We start from the raw sequence: 17,219 nt of genomic DNA, 5'->3' as shown, positions 1-17,219 counted from the left end.
CCACTGTTTATATTCCTTTACTTTCTGGATTTATAAAAGCCCAAAAACTGCATATAAGATGAGCCTTTACAGCATGGTTAAAACTATCCCAGTGATGGTTTAGAAGGTGTGTTAAGAAATGGAGATGCTCCAGAGCTCAACGTAATTTTTTTTTTAAACAGCAAGTTCCATCTCCCTACAATCCTCTGAAGCTTTTACCCAAGTCCTTTCTAGCCTCTCCAGTGCTTTTTTTCCTTCAGATGGACCTTAAACTTAATTTCTTGGACGCTGCTAGAGAGACTTCGAGGCAATAATAAAAGCTCAGTATTAACCAACTCTAACAGAGGTTTGATCATGCTTACTTGTACAGTTTTCCCCTGTTTTAAAGGAATGTAATAAAATGTGTTTTTTCCCCATAGAATTAAATAATATTAAATTGAGTGAAAGGTTGATTGTTGACAAATAGAATAGTACTTCTGTGCAGTGTTTCATTTCATCTGAGAAAAAGATACATGAGAGGAGTTTCTGATTTATTTTAGGATATTTTAATCTCATTTAAAAGAATTTGACTTGCACAGGGTTATTGTGGGATTTACATACATAAGTACCTCTGACTCATTAATAGAAAGAAAGACTTGGTACTTCTCTCACTGAATGACCATACTTTGGAGTATGTATATAGTATTTGGGATAGAGAAATAAATGAGGGAGAAAGAACTGCTTAGCTAAATCATCATTCGTATGTTTCTGTAGAGAAATCTGGTTGCCACCTAAATTATGTTACATATACTTTGAATAGTTACATGTCACATGTATATAGATAAATGAATTTGGAAACACAAATAGAAACTTCTCTATTTGATGAAGAACGCAAGGTTTGTGTTGGGTGGGATAGGCACCAGGAAGAATGTAGGTAGCATTTAAAAATTTTTACCAAATTAACCAGTTATATTATAAGAAATATCAGATTATTTCACCTTTAGTTTTATTCACTATGCGTCATATGTGCGTTCACATTATATTAAAACATAGTGTTACCAGCCTATTTCTGGATCACACACTCAAGTGTTAGAATGAGAAGGGAAGATATGGTCATCTTAGACTTTAAAAACATGAATATCTGCTTGAATTCCTTCAAAAATTAAGGTAAATAATATGAACAGATTGTTCTGGAAGAACCCAAATAAAGCAGGCCAGATATTTAAGTGAAAGTTAAATCTATTTTCATATTGTTTAATAACTTTTGTTTAATCTTTATTGCTATTACGAGAGGTAAAAATGTGTTAAATATATAATCATTATCATGCCAAAATCTGAATTATTGTAAAATTATTGTGTATTGTTAAAATTGTAATTCTGAATTGTATTTTAAAAATAATTCTTTCTGATACTGTTTTTATGTCACCCATGATGAAAACTGGACTGTATTTATATACACATGCACACACACACACATAAATATGAACTGTTCCATTTAAATTTTTTAATAGTTTCTTTTTTTTTTTTGGTGCCTATAATTGATTGGTCATTTCTGCTGGCTTTTACTCCACTGAACTTTAAAATCTTTCTGTATATGTTATCAATAAGAAATATTGTGGAACATTATAAAAATCCATCAAGAGACTTGCTTTCATCAAGCACTTTATCAGACTTCTGAGAAGTTATTGAAGGCATTGAAAGATAATTGACTTGCAAAATCATCTCCTCTTTTTCTCAAGAAGAAAATGGAAAAACAAATTCTCTTCGTTCAGTGAATCCCCAGTTTGGGGCCTGGGGAGCCTAGAGACCTTGTGAAATCAAATCTTGTGTTATTTTCTACTGGCTCACTCTTTTTGAGAAGGTTAATGGGCTATATGGCTGGTGAGACACGATCCCCTCCTAAGAAAATGTAGGTGCTCAGACAGGTAACCTCTGCTGCTACTGTTTTTATTTGTTTGTTTGTTTGTTTAATTTCATTTAAAATTTGTGTTTGTTGTACTAGGATATTTTAAATGTAATATTGCAGGATTTATAATCAGGTTTATTGCTTTTTTTTCTTAAAAAAACAAAGTTTTATTTAAGATACATTTAGGCGCCTTTGAAGCTTGGATTTGGAATGTTTCAGTAGTGGACAGAAATCTGCTGTTGGAATCTTCTAGTCTTACAGGTTTAATTTGAAGTTTTAAGTTTTGTTTTGAATTTTTGTGTGGTATTTTGTTTCATTTTATACCAATGCCAGTTTGCCATGATGTTTTGGGGTGGCTGCCTAACTCTAGTGAAAATTTCTTTCTATATTAACGAAAAGTTTGGTGTTTCAAATTCCTTAATGTTTTGCATTTTTAAAATTGTTTTTAAAGATGTATTCTAACTGCTTTTACTGTTACTGTTCTTTGCCAGCCTTTTCAGGAGCCAAAAAAACAAAAACAAACAAACAAACAAATACCCAGAGAAAAAACTTTCCTTCTTCCCCCTTCCTGATGATGAGTGAGAAGTATTGAGAACTTTTGGGGTCAGTGCCCTTCTAAACTCCCCTTCCCCCAATAATGCAGCTGTATAATGAGTGGTAAATGCAGCGGTTTGGATTCAGGCACAGCCCCAGCCTGTTTGCAGGTAATTTGACTCTTTATCCTTTCTTTCCATCACAAGGCTAACTTTATTTTCCTTTTTAAAAAATTTCTTTACATACTTTAAAGGTAACCATGGGTTTGTAATAGCTCTCATTTAAAAAAAATAACTATATCTAGCAAATAATTTGATTAAAGAACATTTGGGGATAAAGTTTGAATTGGTTGGGATGAACTCAGGACTTTCATCGGGTATGTGCTTAAACCATGTAGATAACTCCATTCCTTGCATATATGTCTATAATTAAGTATTTCAGAGTGTGACTTTTTGGTTTTGTTTTTGTTTTGGGTTTGTTTGTTTCTTCCATTGTGCTACTCTGGCTTAAGCTTTTTCAGGGGTTGGTGTTCCGAGTACACAGTGAGCTCACAGTATAAAGACATCAATTAGGAGTTGACAGGTATGGAAAACTAGAGTTTTAAAAAGGTAAAATTAGGTTCTAGGTTATATATACATATATATATGGTAACTCACAATAGCATTCAATTGACTTGAGTGCACCTCGTTCTGTGACATCATAAAAGTGGAAGGGAATGATGAGACAGATAGAAGAAAGCATTTTGGTTCTTTTAAGACCAGCATGATTTCAGAACTAATTATTTTAACCTTTGAGACACGAGTGCTAACAGAGATAGATGTAAATAGTTTGAGATTATCATAAAATAATGGTTCAGACATGAAAAAATTAGAGGTTTGAACAGATTAGAAGGCATTTCTGCAGCACAAGATTGTTAAACAGATTAACAAGGCCATAAAGTTAGTGGCAGGAATAGGAATACAACTTGTCCATTTTAATAGCCTTCCTGTTTGTTAATATACTGTCCCCTCCTCTGTGTACTCCAGTCCAATTACCCTTTCCTCCTTTTTCCTGTCCTTCCTAAAGTTGTAGCTCTGATATGAGTTATCATTTTGGAAGATAATCCTCTTTCTAATAGGTAGAATTTTAGTGATGGTGGTCAGGACCCTTTCAGGATATACTTCTCCATAATTTTATCCTTAGGCTTTAGATGTCCTATCCAAAGAGACTGTAAGTCCAATAAATCACTAGTTAGTGAGTAGGAAATCCTGGCTTACAATATTTCTATAGCCGAAAGCATAAAATAAGCCATTAACCTGTTTTGTGCTTTATTTCACTCCTGTAAGATAGGGACAGAAATTTCCCTAAGCATTTTAAGACAAACATTTATCTGTTGAACAGGAATTTAATAACAAAGGAATCCCACCTCCATTCCTATAGGAATTTAGGATGTATACTGAAAAAGGCTTGTACAGGAGAATCTTACTCCCTTGTTGATAAGAATGGCCAGCTTTAGGATGTGTAGACTGTGCATGGGACCCAGAGAATTTAGCACCCTCCATTCTGCTGCCCCCATGAAGATCACTGACTTGATAAGAATGGTCTTGATTGTAGATTTTATCGTAATCACTTAGTCGGTGGGCCTTATACAGCATATATACCTGGCTGCTTGTGGGGTTTGGGAACATGAGGGGTGGGGTGAATTGTTGTTGTTTTAGGTTTCAGTCAGACAGACATCCCTGTGCCCCAGTTCCCAGAAGCACAGCAGGCCTCTAGGATCATCCGTGGGAACGGCGCAGTCCTGACATCACCAACTCTCCTGCTCAGGCTCATCCCATATACAGAGGTCAAAGGGTGGGGTTTGAGATGGGGGAAGGAATAAGAAAGTAGAAGCAATGTCACTGCAGTGCCACTGTTGACTGACCTTTGGTGCTTATGTCAGTGTTTGTTTTATTTTTTAAGTTGGCAAAACTGTACATATTTTTATTTTGGAGTAGAGGTAGTGGGAGGGTGGAACAAAAGCAAGCCCTTACTATTATTACTATTCAGTATTGGATACTGTTCTTTAGTAACCAATACAGAATAAATTTGAAAACTAGACCTCCAATGACAAAGAGCATGGGAACAGAAATGAATTTCAGGATTTTAACAAACAAAACCTTAATGCGGTGTTAATTTCTAGTTCTACAACTGCTGTTACATTTGTCATTCTGTTACGCTTTTTTGCCCTAATTCTTTTATGTATGTATACAGTTTGAGGAAATGTGCATTTGTGGTCAGTGCTTTTAAAAGGATTTAATGAATTTATTACTATTTTGCAAAAAGTATACCCAATGCTTATATGGGCATACAAATGCTACCCTATTTTAAATGTAGGTGGCGTATGTGTTCGTGTTTTAATATATTCAGAGCCATTGGGCAATAAGCAGTCCAGAACATTGAAAACTCAAGCAGGTAAAGCACCTAACACCCTTAGTTTCTAGAATTACTTTTAAAAACTCCTTTATTGCTGCATCTTCCACAATTCTTTTGTTAGTCTCTGAACTTAAAATTTGCAGGAATTGTAGACTACCTAGTTAAAATTTAAGTTATGCATTTATTCATAAGATTATAGGGATAAGTGAAGAAGGAAAGTATGATGGAAAAGAAACGGCTCTTGAGATAGCAACTGTTGAGTGTCGAAATCTTTGCACCTTCTTTTTTATTTTCCCAGCTTAGCATGAACATTGTTCATACATTGATTTTCATTGATGGGGATTTTCGTTGTCTTGGATTTGGGCAGGGAGGCCTTGGGGAAACAGTGAGGAAGTTTATGTGAAAAATAAAATGTTAAATGAAAGAATTATTCTGTTTAATCTGAATAGTAAGCAAGAACTTTTTCTGTATACCTTCTGCTGCAGCAGAGAAATAAACTGGTAGGTGGCAGCAGAAGAAGGAGTTCTTCAGAGTGATGGCTGCTGACCAAATCTGCATAAAAGAGGTAGAGCATGTCATACCAAGTGAAGTAAAGGTGGCAAAAAGTGGAAAAAGGATGGTGATTTCTAGATTTGACTTTAAATGGTAAGTTATTTTCAATTAAGAATGTGTTTTCAGTACCAGTGTTGTATAAGTCACTGTGATGTATAATCATAAATGCTAATAGGTCTTTGCCTTAGGATAAATTTCTTCTAACTTCTGAACTTTGAAAAAAAAATTAGCTATATGCCAAATTATTGATTTGTTTCCAGTAAGTTGATACATACATATGAATATGTGAACCTTTTTTTCAGCTTTATTGAGTATAATAGATTTTTTTTTTTGGAGGAGGGAGGAAGGAAGAGAGAAAGAGAGGGAGAGAAACACTGATGTGAGAGAAACATTGATCAGTTGCCTCTTGTATGCACCCTGACCGACGACCGAACCCACAACCTAGGCACATGCCTTAACTGGGAGTCAAACCCATGACCTTTCCGTTTATGGGACACCACTCCAAGCAACTGAGCAAGAGCAAGATCACTGGCCAGAGCAAGAAATTACTATTTAAATGAAAAAAGGAACCCTAAGTCTTATTTATACCTGTAGTAACAGATTGAGCTACTGGTCTACAAAAGTCATGAAAGTCTAGAATTTCTAAGCCAGAAAGCTCAGAGTTTATATATTACAGTGCTAAATTTGCTGTTAAGGAAACTGAATTCAGAGAAGTTAGTAACTTACAGAGATTACAGACCAGGAGTAGGACACAAGTCTCATAACTGCCAGTGCAGTTCTCTTTGCATTCTATACTAAGCATCCTTCAAAATCTTCTATAGTCACTGAACAAGTGCTCTGCAATTAGAGCTATAATGTCACAAAGAAAGTTGTCACTATTTTTGCTTGTGGTTATATAATGGAGGGTGAGGATGCTTCAAATAAGTGATATTAAGGAAAGCTTTGGGTAGCCATTTTAGAAATTGTTAAAAGCCCTGGCCAGGTAGCTCAGTTGGTTAGAGCGTCCTGATATGCCAAGGTTGCAGGTTCGATTCCCAGACAGGGTATATAACAAGAATCAACCAATGAATGCATAAATAAGTGGAACAATAAATGTCTCTCTCCCTCCCTGTCTCTGTCTCTGAAATCAATAAATAAAATTAAGCCTTGACTGGTGTAGTTCCGTTGGTTAGGCAGTGTCCTGCAAAGAGAAAGGTTGCTGGTTTGATTCCCAGTCAGGGCACATGCCTGGGTTGCTAGTTCAGACCCAGTCAGAGAGTGTGCAAAAGGCAACCAATTGATGTTTCTCTCTTACATCAGTGTCTCTCTCCATCTGTTTCTCCCTCCTTTCCCTCCCTCTAAAAATAAATAAATCTCTTAAATAAGTAAAATTTAAAAAATAAAAAAAGGAATTGTTAAAGGTTTTGCTTACCTTAGTTTAGTCATTAATTTGAAGCCAAGAAATCAAGAGAAGGTTGAAACTTGGAAGAGTGGCAGTGGAAGAATTAGGAAAGATCACCAAGAGCAAAAATGTGTTATTGGAGACCAAGGTTGAGATTGTGTATGCTCTCATATCCCCAGTTACCATGTACAGTTGTGAGCTGGACAGTGAAGGCTGGTAGAAAAAAAAATGGATTCATTCAAAATAAGATGCTGAAGTAGAGCTCAACAGATATCCTGGACTGCCAGAGAGATAGATGCCCAGGCAGGTCCTAGAGCAAATTAAGCTTGAAACATCATTGGAGGCAAAAATGACAAAACTGAAGCTAACCTACTTGAGGCACATCCTGAGGATGCAGGGTTCTTTGGAAAAGAAAAAATAACACCCTGCCCAGTGTGGTTCAGTTGTTTGAGCATTGTCCTGCAAAGTGAAAGGTCGCTGATTCAGTTCTCAATGGGCACATGCCAGGGTTGCAGGTTAGGTCCCTGTTTAGGGTGCATACAAGAGGCAACTGATCGATATTTCTTTCTCACATTGGTGTTTCCCTCCTTCTCTCTTCCTCTCTCCCTTCTCCTCTCTCTAAAAATAAATGGAATCTCTTTTTTTTAAGGAAAGAAAATAATGCTGGGAAAAACAGAAGGCAGTAGGAAAAGAGGAAGACCAAATATGAGATGGCTTAACTGCACTAAAAAAGCTATAGGTGTGAGTCTGAAGGGAGTGAGCAGGGCTATTGAGGGCAGGACATTGTGGACATCACTGATTCGTAGGATCGCCAAGAGTCAGAAGTGGCTTGATGGCACATGACACACGTGGAGTTCATGAGAACGCCCCTTACAGGGTTTGATACTAAAACGTGTCCCTTGTTAAAACAAGATACAGAGAAGCCTTTAGGTGTTCTTTGCAGTTTCTGGTCAAAGGGAGAAGAGAAATGGATTCCTAGGTTGAACACCATTAATTCTTTCTCTCCTCTTGTCTATCTTCTATTTTCCTATTCTGGGAAATGAATCATTCTACAAGATAAAACTTTATAATGTTCTGACATTTCTATTTTCTTGCAGATTTTTAGGCTAACAATGGGGGAATTGGATAGTTAAGTGGGTTGATTCTGTATACTGGGAATGATAGGATGAATAGTAACATGAAGCTAGAATAACATACCATTGTCTAAATATATGGTGAATTTTGAGTCTTATTTTTTTTAAATCATGTAAAAAGTCACTTTCTAATTCAAAAAAATTTTTATCCTCATGCTAAGTGACATATTAGCTAAAACATAAGAATACACAGCCTCAGTTAATACAGTTAGAATTTCTGAATTTTTTAAAACAGTTTTGTCTAAATCATGAATTTTGGCTGGTATCTATAGAGATGTCAGTGCTTTCGATCTAAATATAATCGATATGAATCTTAATTTAAACCAAAATTTATTGTTTGCTGTATTATTTATTGAAAATGTAGCCTAGAGCATTTGTTATCATTTTGTTTGTTTCAGCATTTTGGTTCTATAATAATGTTTTATATTTTACTTTGTGTGATGTACAATAAATGTTCTTGCCTCAGTTTTTTCCTCTTGGTACAGTTTTCCTGACTAAAATAAAACACAGTTTTTATATGATTGTATTTTTTTAATCCTTACCTGAGGATATGTTTATTGATTTTAGAATGAGAGAAAAAGAGAGGGAGAGAAACATCTATTGGTTGCCTCCTATACGTGCCCGATGGTGATTGAACCACAACCTAGGTATGTGCCCTGACAGGGAATTGAATCCTCATGGGATGATGCTCCAACCAACTTGGCAACCTGGCCAGGGCTGACTGTATTTTTATTTAATAAAATTCTGTCTAAAATTGGGTTGCTTTTTATACAATAAAAATTGTCCCTATAGTTCAATTTTAAATTAATCACTAAGAAAAAAGTGTTGGCTATTGTGGCAACATCTTAATGAGGTGGACAATGTAATGTACCTCAAAAGTGAACCCACTTTTCACCCACTAAAGAGGACAGATTCCAGGGAGTTAGAATAGTTTCTCCTGAAGAAGGGTCAAGTAAATTTGGGAAGTAAAGTTGCTCTTATAAACTAACTATAGATTTCAGCTTTTGGTTTTTAAGGATAAGGCATTAAATGTCTTCCAGCTCAGAATCAGAGTATACCTTAGTATGCCTTTTCCATCTGAGATCACCAAGGTAAAGTGTAGTAATAAAAAGCTGCCTGTGATTTTGTGTATGTGTGTGTAATCTAGACAGTTTATAATATTGTCACATTAGTTAATCTTTTATCTTTTTTTTTCTCATCCTAACTATAAAGACTGTTTAAATTGGATTTAAGTGAGCTGTATATGTTTTTCCTCCTTAGGTTCTTTTGAAGTAAGCGGTGGTCCTTTTTGCTTATTATTTCATCCACAGAATGGACGAAGATAGATTTTACTGTTTTTTCAAACAGAGGATATAAATACACAGAACAAAGAAGCAATAACTCTAACCTGTTGATTCATTGTGTTTTCTAAAATAAAAACACCAGAACTGGAAATGAAATAGCGTGGAGTATGATTTGGTTGTCTGGCAGCTATTTCTACTCACTTTGTCTCATATGAATTTACTTCAGTCCATATGTCTACACTTGAAGTCTAACTCCACATGTATCATTTTTTTATCCTTAACTTTTTGCAAGATGAAACTCCATTGGTTTTTGATAGACTGATGTGTATATTCTAAAATGGTTACCCCTTTTTTTGGCACATAGATATGTAGTACATGGATTTTATCTTGCCTCTTTCATCACACTTTATCTGTTCATGCTGAATAATTGTTGCTCTTTTTTTTTTTTAAATCTCTGAAGAAGTGCAGGCTTTTATCTGTTTCGTTTTGATAAGGCTCTGGCACACACTTGTCACAGCACTACACACTATATTTAATCTTGTAACTAGAGACCATGTCTAACCTAGTATATTTGAAATGTTAGGGGATCAGATTCATACATTTGTGTATACAGAGGCAGCCCTAGTACTTGGAGTAAAGAATGGGCTTTATAATCAAATATTGATAAAATTCTAATTCCATCATGTACTGGTTATATGGCCTTTGGATAAAGTCACCCTCTTCAAGACATTTGTAACAAATGGAAATAATTGTACCTACTTTCCTAGATTGATGTGTAAGAATAGCTATGCTATAATATATGTACAGTGCTTAGCACATAATTGAGTATTTAATAAATACTAACTGCCCTTTAATCCTGTTAATTTTGGTTATTGATATCCTATTTAAGAGCTATTGAATCTTTTAATTTCAGAATTGGAGTCTATAAGTCTTACTTTATTTCCTTTCAGTTTTCCAATTTAAGCTCCTTTATGAGAGCCTGTGGTTGGAACATTGCATGTTTTGGAGGCATTTCTCCTAATCTAGACTGATTCTTTATCTCCACACTTCATTGGCTAAGAAGTTTTATATAAGAAAAAAACATTTATCTCATTTTTCTCCAGATTATTTTCCCTGTCAGCTCATTACAAAAATACTTTTTCTGGCTCCTAAACTAGAAAAATTAAGTAAGGAATGTGCATATTATGAACTATAAGGAATAATTTAGGATAGTATGACTTGTTTTCTGGAAAATGATTTGAGGTAATTTAACAGAGATGTATTAAAACAAATGGAGAAGATTGGAATGAAGCCAAAACAGAGGGAGAAAAATAAAATAAAACAGGGTTTTAAAATTATGCAAATGCATACAGTTGGGTCCTGTACATTAGCTTAAAGTGGAACAATATTGGCAAAGAACAGAATAGGATAATTAGCAAGATTCATGGTAACCTTAAAATTGAAGAAAGTTTATTGCACAGGAAAAGCAGTACGTCTTGGCCCTGAGATGTCCTGCAGTGAAGATGCAGTCCAATAAAGGCAATCCAGTAAGAAGTACTCTTTTTTTAAAAGTGTAATTTATTGATTATGTTATTACAGTTGTCACATTTTTTTCCTCCCCTTTATCCCTTTCTGCCCTGCAGCTTCCTTTCTCCAGCATTTCCCTCCCTTAGTTCATGTCCATGGTCCTACATATAAGTTCTTTGGTGTCTCCATTTCCTGTACTATTGGTTACCTCACCATGTCTACTTTGTGCCTACCAATTAGGCATCTCATTCTTGTACCTTTTCCCCACATTCTCCTCCTGCCCCCTCCCTGCCTGTAACTCTCCATGTGATCTCCATTTCTGTGATTCTGTTCCTGTTCTAGTTGATTAGTTTGTTTTTGTGTTTTTAGGTTCAGTTGTGGATAGTTGTGAGTTTGTTGTAGTTTTATTCATAGTTTTGATCTTTTCCTTAGGTAAGTCCCTTTAACGTTTAATATAATAAGGGCTGGGTGATGATGAACTACTTTAACTTTACCTTATCTGGGAAGCACTTTATCTTCCCTTCTATTCTAAATGATAGCTTTGCTGGATGGAGTAATCTTGGATGTAGGTCCTTGCTTTTCATGACTTTGAATACTTCTTTTCAGCCCCTTCTTGCCTATAAGGTTTCTTTTGACAAATTAGCTGATAGTCTTATGGGAACTCCTTTGTAGGCAACTGTCTTCTTTTCTCTTGCTGCTTTTAAGATTCTCTCCTTAGGTTTAATCTTGGGTAACTTTATTATTATGTGTCTTGGTGTGTTTCTCCTTGGATCCAACTTGTTTGGGACTCTCTGAGCTTCCTGGATTTGCATGTCTAGTTCCTTTGCCCAACTGGGGAAGTTTTCCTTCATTATTTTTTCAGGTAAGTTTTCAATTTCTTGCCCTTCCTCTTCTCCTTCTGGCACCCCTCTGATTCAGATTGTTAGAAGTTTAAAGTTGTCCCAGAGGTTCCTAAGCCTCTCCTCATTTTTTTTTGAATTCTTGTTTCTTCATTCTGTTCCAGTTCAATGTCTATTTCTTCCTTTTGTTCCAAATCATTGATTTAAGTCCTGGTTTTCTCCCCTTCACTGTTGTTCCCTGTATATTTTTCTTTATTTCATTTTGTATAGCTTTCACTTCTTCCTTTATTTTGTGTCTGTACTCAGTCATTTCTGTGAGCATCCTGATTACCAGTGTTTTGAACTCTGCATCCAGTAGGTTGGCTATCTCCTTGCCACTTAGTTCTTTTTCTGGAGTTTTGATTTGTTCTTTCATTTAGACCATATTTCTTTGTCTTGGAGCACCTGTTATGTTGTAAGGGGCAGAGGCTTAGGTATTTGCCAAGGTGGGGCAGCTCACTTCCCTGCTTTGTGGCATTGTATGTGGGGAAGAGGTTAGAGGGGGAACTATGCCGCTTGCTCGGCTCTCACCCCGCTTTCAGTCACTTCCCTTGCTTCCCACAAGTCATGGTGTAGCCTGTAGTTCTTTGGCTACAAACCTGTACCACATGTTACTGCACTGACTGTGTAGGCAGTTTTAACACAATAGTAAGTATTTGTGTTTCAAAAACATATCTAAACATAGAAAAGGTACAGTAAAAATACAGTATAAAAGATAAAAACGTTTACACTTATATGGGACACTTACCATGAATAGAGCCTGCAGGACTGAAAGTTGCTTTGGAATAGTTAGCGAGTGAGTGGTGGGTGAATTTGAAAGTCTAGGACATTACACTGCTGTGGGCTTTGTAAACACTACACTTAAGCTACACTAAATTTATAAGAAAAAATTTCATATATTAACCAGCTTACTATTACTTTAGCAACTTAATTTTTTCAACTTTGAAACTGTAATAGCTTAAAAAAACATTGTACAGCTATACAAAAATATTTTCTTCATATCCCATTCTGTAAAAGTTTTTCTATTTTTAATTTTTATTTTTTTACTTTTTAAACTTTTTTGCTAGAAACGGAGACACAAACATTAGCCTACGTCTACACGGGGTCAGGATCATCAATATCCCTGTCTTCCACTTCCACATCTTGTTTTGCCAGATCTTCAGGGGCAATAACGTGCATGTGAGAACAATGCCTTCATCTGAATACTTCCTGAAGGACCTGTCTGAGGAGGTGTCACTCTTTTCAGAAGTGTGTCTGTGGTGGTTTGCTTGATTTGTTTCTTTTTGCACCATAGATTTGCTTGTAAACAGATAGTGCACCGTGAACATTTGCATCTGGTAATGGAAACCTTCTGGTGTTGGGGTCCATGTTTTCAAACTTTGTACGGAGCTTGTTGAGGTCTGTGAGAGCTGCTAACCCTTTGCTGTGAATGTTTGAGGTGGGGGGTGGTTCTGCAGTTTCCTTTTCTTACCTCTTCTTCAGGTATGCATTCCTGCTCCAGTTCCAACAACTCATTACACAGTTTTTCAAGAAACACCTCTAGAATGTCCTCAATGTCATCCTTATAAAGTTTGCCATCTCTGCCACAGCCTTGTTGATTTTTGCAAAACTCCTCATCCTTGACCAATCCCTTTGAAGTCATGGGTAAACCTCTTGGGTGTCTTCTTCCAGATGCCATTTATATACTGCTTGCTCACATCACCTCAAGCCCCAGCAAGGTACTTGATGCAGTCATAGATAATAATCCTTCCAGAATTGCATCAGATTCTTCTCAGTGTCTTCCTCAGTTGCAGCCATAGTTTGGGATAAGGTGCCCCTTGTAGTTGGCCTTAAAAAGCTGCTCTTCTTGATCCATGTGTTGGATCAAAGAGGTGGTGGTTGGAGGAAGAAATACAACTTTGATGTTGGGATGAAGATCACCAATAAATAAAAAGATTCTGGGAGCATTATCAATAATAAGCAAAATCTTGAAAGATACATTATTCTCCAGATAGTACTTCCCCCATTTCACTGGCATAGCAATTCAAGAGGACATCTTGCAGGAGGAGCTGGGCCCACATCTAGGTCTTTACTGCGGTAGCACACTGGCAGTGCTTGTGAATATGCTTGAAGGCCCTGGGATTCTCACTGTCACAGCTCACAGAGGGTTTAAATTTTTAATCTATAACATTGCCGCCGTTACCTTGGCCTTAAATGCCTTGAGATCTGACATTGACTTAGCCTCCCTGTGGATAAAAGTTCTTTTGGGCTTCTGTTTCCACAATAAGGAGGTTTCATCCATATTGAATATTTGCTCTGGCAAGTAATTTTCTTACACAATGAGTTTAGAGTTTCCAAAAAGTCTTCAGCTGCCTTCACCTCAGCACTCACTTTCACATTATGTAATGAATAATGATTCTGAATTGTTTAAACTACCCAGAGCTAGCACTAAATTCAATGTTGCAGTTGGGTCCAACCTTCTCTGTCAACATTGCAAGTAAACCTTTTGGCTTTGGCTTTGACTGTCATGGTGCTGAGGAGGATGCTCTTGTGCTTGGTCTCCAACCCAGGTGATCATAAGTTTTTCTGTCTGACATAGGACCTTGTCAGGTTCTTGTTAGTCTGGATGCCTTCAAGGATCTGAAGCAGATCCTTTAACAGCTTCCATCATTTTGTTCTTATTTTTCAAGATCATAGTCATGATGGAGGAGGACTTGCCTGACTGGCAAGCAGTAATCATCACTAATTTTCCACCTTTGTGGTCCTTAAATCACTTTTAATTTTGTTCCAGGTCAATCACTTGATGTGGCCTGTTACTGGCAACATTAGCCGTAGACTTTATATTCTACAATGTTAAGACGGCTGAATGTCACTAGGTGATAGGAATTTTTCATGTGCAGTCCGTCATTGATTGAACGATTGTTACGCAGCACATGAAGGTGGTGCATTTATAGGATGTTCTGTGGGATGTTCAGATTTCCTGTAATTTAGATCGTATTGTCAAAAGTGCAAGGGTTAACATATCCCTAAAGAAAAAATGAATATTGTCCATCTTATGTGTATGAGAACTATTTCCTCTCTCCTGATTGAAGTAGGAAATAAAATTACCAAGGCAATGACTATATATTATGTATCTGAGACCTAGTACCCCGCTGTGTGCAGTCATTGGCTAAAAGTAAACCAGGAAGGTGGCCTTGGTGTGAATACTGGAGTGGATCCAAAAGAATGGCAGCTGGACGTTGGCCAGACAACCACATTTTTCACAGGTAGTTTTAGGAGAGGTCTGATTGGCACACCTCTACAGCTGCCACAGTACTACTTGAGGTGAACAAATAGTTCTGAAGGAGAAAATAAACTGGCAAGTAAAATCCCCTGGCATCCCTACCCCTCCTCCTGCACTTAATCCCTAGGAGGAATCACTGTCAACATTTTCTTGTATATCCTTTCAGAATTTCTAAATTCATTTATTACAAGCATGTCTTTTTTTCCTTAACTCAATGGGATCATGATATAAACAGTGTTTCATAACTTCACAATACATAGTCAATAGCTTGCCATACAAGTAGGTATACTCCTACTTCAGTTTTTAAACTGCTACATAAAATTCTATTATTTGCTTCTACCGTAATTTATTATCTTGGCTTAGTTATATGAAATACTGCAGTATTCTTCCAATAAGCTTTCCCTCTGTTGAAATTTGTTTCTGTTAAGGCAACCAAAGAATTCTAATGCAAGAAATGAAACTGAGGACAATAATATAAATATTCTTTGACAGATTTTCTTAGGATAACAAGTTGAAAATTATTTAACAAAAATTGATCATTACTGGAGAGGTAAGCCTTTGGGGGAGAAATCTGTATACTAATGGTTAAAAAAATAGTACCTTGGAAAACTAGAGAAGTTTTCTATAGTTATATCTAAAGTGAATCCCAAAATATGGTTATGTGATTCATTATCAAAGGATGAGAATAACAGATAAGAGTTGATTAAAAAAAATAATAATAATGGCTTCCTTTCAAAAACCAGAAGTCTTGGGATGACTTGACTGGCACTATATCTAATGGAGGATAAGCTGGACTATAATAGGGATATGGTGAAATTAAAGAATTGCCAAGTCTAATTAACATCTAGGGACTATAAAGTGCCAAGAAGTATAGTAAAGTCATTTGTACCAATTCAATAAAATCAATTGGATATTTAAGCACACACTCAGGGAATATATTAAAAACCCATAGTTGGTATAAGTAGGGTGTGGGATCATAATGAAAACAGAAAGAAAGGAAAGGCTGCCAACCAGTTCAATATTTCCAAAACAATTTTCATGGTCTTCAATTTTATTTCAGTATATATAGTCCACTCCATCTCTAAGTCTATAGGAAAATCCATTTGAGTGAAAACACAAGCCAACATTAGCCAGTCAGAAACATTTAATATGCATTGTTGGCACAGGTGATAAACATTTTATAAATTCGATTTATGTATAAGCAGACACATTAGCATAATTCTAGACTGCTTGAGGTAAGGTGTTTTTGCCAAAAAGCCTAATATGTATGGGGACTAGTCTGGGTTTGACAGACCTGACTTTTTTTTTTTTAAGAGAGGGAGAGAAACATCAGTGTCTGGTAGCCTCTCGCACTCTCTCTCCTGGGAACCTAGCCCGCAACCCAGGCATGTGCCTTGACTGGGAATCAAACCAGCGGCCCTTTGGTTCACAGGCCAGCACTTAATCCACTGAGCCACATCGGCCAGGGCCAGACCTGACTTTTGGTAATATAAATGATATAAATACAGTATTCCCAGAGCAGAACTATACAGAATTCCCAAGTTCAGGGAGCTTGCAATGAAGTCAGCTGGTAAGACCATTCAAGTCTATTATTTGCCAAGTAGTCTCTAATAACCCTATCCTAATCATTTTATAAGAATCATATGTGTATATAGTGAACAAAGAGCAGTCTAAATTTTAATTTTGGAACATACTAGTTCTGAGATTGTGGACAAGTTCACCTGTCTGTGAACTTTTTTTTAATCTGCAAAAGATGATCAAGACAGGTTTTAATTTAAGAGTCTTGTTAGCATTTGGAACATAACTGATATTAATTAAATGGCTCTCCTAGAATTTCTCCCCTCTGCACTGAAGGATCATTAAAGAACTAATTATAACTGATATTCTTTGTCTTCCACTAGTATTAAAAAAAAAGTGGACAATTAAAAACAAATTTGCATAATATTAACAGTAAAAAGACAACCCTCAGAGTGGAAGAGTATTTCCAAGTTAACTATCTGATAAGGTATTAATATTCAGAATATATCAAGAACTGCTAAAATTCAACAATACAAAAACAACCCAATTAAAAGGGGAAAAAACTTGGATAGATGCTTCTCCAAAAAAGATGTACAAATGGCCAATAAGCACATGGGGAAATGCTCACTATAACTAATCATTAAGGAAATGCAAATCAAAACTACAAAGAAATATCACCTCATTACCCATAACTAGTAAGTGCCAGAAAGATATGTCATCTCTTAATATGGATAGTTTCCCATGGAAAGATGTGGGAGTGGGGAGTTTTCTTAAAAAGTTGAGGAACAACAGAAGGAGATGAAATGACTGGTGAATATCAATATAGAGACAGTTTCTTGTTTTACTCAAGATAAAAATATTTGAAAGATTAAAACATAGGTTTAGAGGAATTAAGTGACCTTCCAATGGTCACA

At 36.1% G+C, this 17,219-nt stretch overlaps 1 long non-coding RNA gene across 1 annotated transcript; it reads left to right on the top strand.

Moving 5' to 3' along the window:
• The first annotated feature begins 4,839 nt into the window (after positions 1-4,839).
• LOC112322047 (uncharacterized) lies at positions 4,840-9,983 on the top strand. The gene is made up of 3 exons (XR_008426540.1): positions 4,840-5,437; positions 8,426-8,505; positions 9,119-9,983. It is a non-coding gene; the product is annotated as an uncharacterized lncRNA (long non-coding RNA).
• The last annotated feature ends 7,236 nt before the right edge of the window (positions 9,984-17,219 follow it).

This window comes from Desmodus rotundus, chromosome 3 (assembly GCF_022682495.2).
Source record: "Desmodus rotundus isolate HL8 chromosome 3, HLdesRot8A.1, whole genome shotgun sequence".
Taxonomy (NCBI): Eukaryota; Metazoa; Chordata; class Mammalia; order Chiroptera; family Phyllostomidae; genus Desmodus; species Desmodus rotundus.
This window is presented reverse-complemented; position numbering and strand designations above follow the sequence as displayed.